The 9,035-nt window shown below is 32.6% G+C and overlaps 1 long non-coding RNA gene across 1 annotated transcript; it reads right to left on the bottom strand.

Moving 5' to 3' along the window:
• Positions 1–4,956: 4,956 nt before the first annotated feature.
• Positions 4,957–8,001, bottom strand: LOC134695019 (uncharacterized). The gene is made up of 4 exons (XR_010102673.1): positions 7,914–8,001; positions 7,044–7,214; positions 6,027–6,169; positions 4,957–5,057 (listed from the first exon to the last, which is right to left on the bottom strand). It is a non-coding gene; the product is annotated as an uncharacterized LOC134695019 (long non-coding RNA).
• Positions 8,002–9,035: the final 1,034 nt, after the last annotated feature.

Here is a 9,035-nt window from a genome sequence, read left to right on the forward strand (position 1 = left end):
AAGCAGTTTATAACAGACTATTCGGAATAAAATTGAACGAGTTATTTTGTCTTTGAATTGCTCTTATATTTTGTATATTTCTAAAAAAGTAAACAAAAAACATTAAAAAAAGACAAACTAAAGAAACAATTAACGTAAACTGAAAGGGAAATAAACTAAACAAACATACAATCGAATTAAAAAAACATCAAATTCAGTCTTTCAATGCCGTCGTTTTCCAACGTTTCATTTTTCCATGTAGAAAACGTCGTAATTCGACGTTACGTTTGGTGACACCAGTATCGTGCGTAACGTCACATGCAATGCAATTTTATATATACTTACATTTGGTGATGGGCTACCATTGAAGATACCATTTCCCATATCTGTTCTCGACACAAAGAAAAACAGGAGCATAGCAGCTGGAAAGACAATACAAATAATAAATGCCAATAAGAAAACATATCAGTTATAATTATCACTGATAACCAAACGCATGCTACAAGACATTTGATTTATTGGTTGATTAGTTTGTGTTTAACGCCACTTTCTTCACTGTTGTGTTATTTCGTTATGGGCAATTTTTATTCATTCAGGAAGTCAATGTTCCCGGAGAGAATCACTGATCTTTGGTAGGAAAACTGACAATTCTAGTCGGTGAAGATTGGAGTCGAGCGCACCTATCAAGTGCACGCTTTGTACTCATAACCTCAGTTTCATCTACGCTAGCCAAGGGTTACGATCCACTCCGCTCTAGAAGAGGGAATTGATTGAAACCCTTGGCTAGCGAAGATGCGTCAGTGTTGGCAGGTTAGTGATTAAGTAGTCCGATTAATACGAACACTTTCCAAATGATCCCCTGATAGTCATATGACGGTAATATATTGAATCCTGAATGCTCTTTTTTTTTTTTTTTTTAATTCACTGGAGTATAAATCTACTCCAGGTATATGAAATGTTGGCGCTAATTGAACGAAGCGACCCACGTGCATTTGAAGCGATGTGAAGAAAACTTTACTCAGTGGAAAAACTTGTGTCTAATCCATTTGTCCTTTTTCAACAGTAAAATGTGTTAAAACTTAACTTTAAACTACCGATGTGATACGATATAATAGTCTGACTGATAGTAAATGACCAAGACAAATCGTTAAAAAAGGAGTAAGTCCCTATCTATAACTGAAGATCACAGTTCGACTTCTGGATGTTTCTTGATTTTTGAGTGTTGTTTGGCTGCTGTCTTACTAACGTATGTCCCACATCTCCCCTTATTCGTGCCTCTTTTCTTGGGTACAGTTTTCAATATAGATTTCAACACGAGTAACACGACAGATGTCAGATAGAAGTATAAACAGAAACATATATATATTGTCATTTGACAGATGTTAGATGTAATGTTCCCTTGTATAACGCAGAAACCAGTAGTACCACTATATCTTGTCCCCTGCCCCCCCCCCCCCCCCCTGTTTACGTGAGCTGGTGTTGCTCAGTCTTGATAGTTTTCTGTATAGTGTTTTCCTGTCCACACTCATATTTTTTTCTTTTATACTGTGTTGCCTGAATAAACCCCTTATTGTTGTTTCTGAATGCTTACAAAGTATCAATTAACATACTAAACAATATTGTAGACAATGCATTTAAAAGCCTCACCATCGGGTTTTTGATTGTGTGATTACTTAGACGTGTGTGATTACTTAGACGTTTATAGTGATTATTTGATTACCAGACCAAATATTTTATGATTATTTTATTATCTTGTTTAAGGTGGTACCTAACACTACAGGGAGATAACTGTGTAAAATCAGCTTAACGTTTTAATGACGTTGTCTTGTTAAGGGAATACAAAGCTTCTCAATGATCAAAATAAGTGTTTGTCAAACTGCTATATAACCAGTGTAATTTTTCTAACAAAACGGTTGGTTCAAAATTTTTGAAATTTTTATATTTTTGTCAAAGGGTCAAAGTAAATACATTGTCAAAATTTAATGAAAAATAAACGAGCCAAATTAATTTCAGTGAAAGTGTCGGGTACCACCTTAATAAATAATTAATGATTGTGTGATTATATACATGTAGGCCAAAAAATGTGATTACTTGGAAACCCCTATAAAGGGGCCTCATTTAAATTGGCATCATTCGCATATCCCTCCCATATTCATTTAAGAATTGAATGCTTCTTTTTGTAACTTCATTGGGGTGTTAAAGCGTTGACAGAAGCACATTTTGTATGAAGCGCGGAAGCGCTTCATTCTAAAAATGTGCGCACGGTCAACGCTTTTACAACCATATGAAGTTACAAAAAGAAGCATTCAATACTTATAATTACATTTTTTAGCTTGGATCATGAAACACAATTTTTATCAAGTTTTTATTTAATTTACCTGTGCACTTTATTGTGGGACCTCGTGTCATCAGCAGTGGTAAATTTTATTGTGTAATGAAGTTGATTAAGGAATAACGCGAAATTGCAGTTTAGTCAATTAGAATAACGTATTATAATGAAACATGCATCTAATGTTATTATTCGTAAATGATTTCTAGAAACTGTAATGTTCAATATTACATAGTCGGTATGTCGATTAATTAAAGGCATACCCCATATTGCTGTTACTTCTTCCTCTGGCCAAACATCTCGATTTAAAGCAGCAGGGTCACCTTGAGGAAAAACTATTTGCCTATAAACTATATGGGCCGAGACTGTCATGAGAGTTAACGAAAGAAGCGCTATGTAACAAAGTATGCTTGTTGACTTCATGATACCGACGTTCCTGAAAGAAATCATATTGTTACATTGGGTGCAATGTAGTAATGGGATTTCTCAGTGAGATAAAAAAAAAAAAAAACTGATAATTTGGAACAAATTTGATAATTACATCCCTCTGAGTGACGTCATACAGCAATAGGTATTGTCAAAACATTTGAGGATGCGTATAATAAAGATATAGTTCCTTTCACTTTCATATACTTTCTTAGTTTTTATTTTGTGTGATTTACTTGTTGCCTCTGTATATTTATACAGGGGTATATTTTCACAGGCTCAATAATTATAGCAAAGCAGAAATCGTCTTGTGTTTTCAAACGCCTTGTATGCCTGTGGTTTTTCCTCCGAAACACCCCGCCAATGATAACATATTACTGAATACCCTTTGAAACTTTTATCAGCATGACCAAATGTGAATACCACCAATAATACACACATCGACGGACGGAAAATTTAACTAGACTTCATTACCTAAATTACTTCTTCGACTGAAGTTGTTACTGTTTGTTTATTTATTTATTTTGCTTCTATGAATTTCCTTTTCTTTGCTTCAACGTATTTGTCCTCTTTACGATAATTTGAAAATAAGATGTGGTACTATTGCCATGCATGAGAGAACTTTTCAATAGTGACCAAAGTTGTTATTTTTACGTTACGGGAAAAATTGCCTGATAAAGACATGCATTAGAAATTGAAACTAGATAATGCAAATCATGTTTGAATTATTTGTTAAATAATTACTAAAAAATGTTTTTAGAAATTTAAAAATTCCCTTACCGTTTCCAAAATGTAAACTTCAAAGTCCGACTTCTACCAAAAAGTGAACGAAGAAGAGAGTTGTTATGCGGAATAATTTTTGACAGGTTGATACACTTCCGAAGTGAAGTGTTGACACGAGGAAATGTGATATTCTTACTCAATTCGAAGTCTAACTAAAAAAAATATTTGAATAACACTTCGTCATGTTGGGGTAAAATGAACAAATATATTACCCCATATGGAACCAACAATATGAATAGAGAATATTAAATGGATGTTACATTATTACGAATAGAAAATAAATTGCACAAAAAATAAGTAGAAAATAAACCAAATAAAAAAGAAAGAAAGAAAGAAAGAATACCCTATTCTAGAATATTGATCCTGGACAACTTTTTCAAAGATTGTCAAGAGATAGGGAGATTAGTGTGCGTAAACTAACAAGAAGCCTAAGGCCATATATCATTGATTACACAAAATGTGTTAACAGATATCGATCATTTATGAATTTAACTTTATTAATTGTCATAATTATAGGAAGATGTGGTGACAGTGCCAATGAGACAACTATCCATCCAAAATAACAATTTATAAAAGTAAACCATTATAGGTCAATGCTGTATTTTATGTAAATGATTAAATATTACATGTAATTTGAATGCACTCTCAAAATTTAAGATAAATTTAAATTGAATGGAACAAAATGCTATTAAAGATATTTTTTTTTTGTGTCATTAGGCAACTTCCTAGTCCTATAAATATATGCATTTGCATTATATTTTTACTATATTTAACGTTTGTTTGCTAATATTTTCACCTTTTTTTTAAATGCATATTGATAATGAAAAAAAAAGAAAAATAGTAAAAAAAGTAAAAGAAAATAATAAAAATAGAAAATAATGCCCCGTGTTCATATATCATAGGACCAGCAACTTCCAAGCAAGTAAAGCAGTCTCGTTACGTTGTCAAACGCAGAACATCGGGAATTTTACCTGTGCCGTCTAAGACAATTTCACTACGCGGATTTTTGTTTGTCTAGCAGTCATTCTAACTTTAATCAACAATTTTAAATATTTATAAATGTTAAAACAGATATCATGTACCATAATTTTGTCTCTTGTTATTTATAGTTCGAAAATATCCAATGATGGCAATATTTTTTTTCGTTAAACATGTTCGTTACAGCTGAAGCACGTCTGTGGTGCGGGATTTTCTCCCTGTGTTGAAGACCCATTGGTGGCCTTCGGTTGGGTTTTGCTCTTTGGTCGGGTTGATGTCTCTTTGACACATTCCCCATTTACATTCTCAATTTTATGCTCATAATATCATGATTGTGTAATATACATATTGTATAATTATATTGTATTATCATGAATAAAAAATAAAATTCTACTTGTGTCTCGTCCATTTTTGTTATTTATATAACACGAATTAGAAAACATGAATTTGTTAAAACTGAAGAATAACGATGCATGGTTAATGTATGTGCATAATAATTTATTGAATACAAATATGACCATTGATGAATTATTATAACTGCTTTATTGAGATGACAAAACACCTGAAAATAAAATAAAAATATAATTGTATATATAGCAAAATGTAAGTAGTTATAAATTGAAACAACAGGATCAGTAATCATACCCGTAGCCAGGGGGTTCGGACGACCCCCCCCCCTTGAAAACAAATAAGCACTGTTAAACTCAACATTATGTTCGAATTGTGACTGTTAAAGTCGAGTTTGTGAGTCCAAATACCCCCCCCCCCCCTCCTGAAAATTCCTTGCTAAGGGCCTGGTAAAAGATCGCTATTACAGTACAACGTTGTTCTTTTTCGTATGAAATGTTTTACATTTGTTATATGTCGAGAAGTTTTGCATCTTTCTATAACGTATGGGTTTATCTCATTGTTGAAGGACGTACCTGTTGACTTTAGCAGATGGTCTTACGGGGAATCATATACCACATCTCTTTATTTTAAACATGAGAAGATCATAAAAAAAAAACTGAAGCAGGCTCTTGGGTACAAAAGTACAAAAATGTCAGCAAAATGTTAAACGTTTTTTTTTCATTACAACTTTTATTTATAATTACACTATTAGTTGTTACTTTATAATATGGCACGAAAATCAACCAAAGGAATCGATATGGTTGGCCCCAGATGACTTTTAAAATGTTCACATCATTGAAAAAGCTCTAAATTATCTCCCTTTTGTGCAACAATGTCAGTTTTTTGCATCAAATTTAAAATATCTTTTTAAACTCATCGGTGACCTATATTTTTTATTTAAACTAAACAAATGTAAAATTTAAGCGGTTTCTGTAATTTAGTCCTTTTTTATTTCGATATTACATGTCCGTCTATTTCTCCTATAAGTTCAACAGAAAAAAAATCTTTAACAAAAAAGCATGCTTCTTTCGAAGGCCGATTGTGAGCTTAAATGAACGGTGACCCCATGTTTTTTAATTTCATTTTTCTATTAAGTATAATTATGATAAAGTTCATTTATAGAGAAAAAAAAATTGAATACATCGCCTTCTTTTCTTTTCTTTGTTTTATGTCACAAGGAAGTTGACGTTTAGCTCTCTGGGGCGGGGTTATCTCCGCTAGTTCCGCTGTTGTTGTCGTTGTTGCCACAGAACAACAAACACAGTACCACTGCACCAAACACAGCTTGAAAAAAGAAGATAATAACACATTTAACTTTATTAGAGCTTGGTTACGTAATATACACCATCATAGTTGATGGTTGTTTATTTACAATTATCTTATCTACAGAAGGGATTTATAAAGGAAGGTCCTTGACTACTTTGTAGAATTCTATTATAACATTATTATGATTTCAATAATATTCATTGTTTTAACTGATTAAAAAGTATGCACCTAGGTAACTGAATGTAATGTGTTTCTACAGACATTTTTATGCATAATTTATGGGCATTATATTTTCTGGTCTGTGCGTCCGTTCGTCCCGATTCAGGTTAAAGTTTTTGGTCGAGGTAGTTTTTGATGAAGTTGAATTCCAATCAACTTAAAACTTAGTATGTATGTTCCCGATTATATGATCTTTCTAATTTGAATTCCAAATTAGAGATCCCATTTTCGCGGTCCACTGAACATAGTAAATGATAGTGCGGATGGGACATCCGTGTACTTGGGACACCTTCTTTGTTTATAGTTAAATTACTCATTAGAATTTTTTTATTTATTACACAAGTTGAATGACGTTCTTAACATTTGTAAAATAAACAGGAGATCCTTAGTGAATCATTTGATATTTTTTTCCAGCCTTTTGTATTGTGTCTGTGTGTTTGTGTGTTTTTTTTTTTTTTTTTTTTTTTTTTTTTTTTCCGGGGGGGGGGGGAGTGGTGGAGAGCTTTTTCTGTAAAATTTAAAATCATTCTTACTAATAAAATAAAAATATAGTAGTGAGAACAGTAATTATTGTATTATGTAAAATTTATTATCAAAAGAAAATTCTACAACAGCTCTGTTTCAATTTAATGGACTATAAAAAAACACACATATTTCGTAAAAGTAGTCTTACTCGTTTCAACCCAGGAAATACCGTCGGATGGTAATAAACCTCCAGGGGCAAGAATACTGTTACCATCGTAATATTCAGGAATCTGTCCTTGGACCATACTTATCAACAATCCCAAGGTCGAAATCATTGGAATAAAAAAGGCCATCATGATGATATGATCTTTTGAACAAACTGAAATTAAAGTCATAACTGGTACATGTACTGGTAACTAAAATTTGGTTTTCACAATTTGCCATTCCAGTATATAAAAGACTACGAGCATGTGGAGCAGGATCTGCTTACCCTTCCGGAGCACCTGAGATCACCCCTAGTTTTTGGTGGGGTTCGTGTTGTTTATTCTTTAGTTTTCTATTTTTTTGTCATGTGCACTATTGGTTTTCTGTTTATCTTTTTCATTTTTAGCTATGGCGTTGTCAGTTTGTATTAGATTTACGAGTTTGACTGTCCCTTTGGTATCTTTCGTCCCTCTTTTAATTGTTAGAACCCTAAATGAAAATGATCGTTATATTCAAATTCCCCGAGAACAAAAATTGTGTATAATCTTCAAAATCATGGAAGCTAAATTTCATTTTATTCTCAATTGCAAGGTAAACGAAAATACCAGACAAAATCTATGTAATGATATACAATTAGATGATGAACATTTCGTGATGAACAAAAAATATTCTGTCCCATTGCTTTTTGTATGTGTTTAGTTGTGTATGTTCTGATTTTGTGTCATAAGTGGATACCCATATCCTTTTGTCTTATATTGTACTATTGCATTCGAGATGTAATATATCTTATGACTTCATAAATAAGTCAGTTTGTAAAATAATGACTTGATTATTAAGTATGAATCATTACTGTAGGAGAAAATTATCTTCTTACCTTCTTAAGTCTACCCAGCTGTCTCTTAACTTAATGAAATGGACAAACTTCCAAAAGTCATGTCAAAATATCTTCCTATATAAGTATCATCAATCTTTATACATAACAGAACCAAAATACATCTCTTTGGCGATCAGTGTATTGGGTACAAGTATGCTGTGTGGTCAGTCTTGACCGCGTCTCGTTCCATCAAACTATCACCTTATTCTTGACTAATATATTAAAACATCTTGAAAATACGTTTAACACGAACCAAACATTCAGATTAATATGGATATTTTGCTAAATATTTGAGGACCTTAGCCGAGGATTTTTCGTTTGTTAACTCTTTTAATTCTTCGTATATTGTTTCATATTCTTCATGTTTTGCCGTCATTGTCTATTTTTTCATAAATAAAAAAGACTTTATTATTTATTCTTTTTGTTTAATTTTTTGGGGGGGGGGAGGAGGGGGGCATCTTCTCTAAAAAATGAATATATTTTTGCCCTTTATTTTGATTTTTTTTTACGAACATGAACTTGTATTATTCCGTAAACCCTATCCAGAATCTTTTCATTATTAAAAGTTTTTAATCCGATATGTGCCTTCTTATTACATTTAGACATAGATATGATCCAATTAACGAGCAAGAACTGAGGCTGATCAAATCGGCAAGCATACCACATAACTTCCGTCAATGTAGGGTAGCCAACAATCTTGCTTCGGAAATTGATCATTGTTCTATGCAATTTCAGGGATGAGTAGAATCGGCAAAACTCCGCTTATCTAGATCTACAAATTGTAAATTGTTAGTTCGGTTGAGTTTTGACGAATGGGAAAGAGATGATTCCATAAAACATGTGTATACCCGCCTTATTCTTTTTGTGTTAGGAGCCTGTAGAAAGAATCGTGGCCATGGACGCAATTCATATTACAATTTGAACTACACGTAAAATGTATATATATATTATTTGTCTTGCAGGGTGCTTTTTCCTTGCTAAAGGCATACAGTTTTCATTTTGCTCATTATTGAAGGACTGTGCAAGTAGTGCAAGTAGTTGTTTACAACATACTCCTTTGGTGTCTGTTCTTTATTTTTGTCTCATTGACAATAATACCAAATCTCCTTATGTTTTACAACG

The sequence above is a fragment of the Mytilus trossulus genome, chromosome 13 (genome assembly GCF_036588685.1).
Source record: "Mytilus trossulus isolate FHL-02 chromosome 13, PNRI_Mtr1.1.1.hap1, whole genome shotgun sequence".
Taxonomy (NCBI): Eukaryota; Metazoa; Mollusca; class Bivalvia; order Mytilida; family Mytilidae; genus Mytilus; species Mytilus trossulus.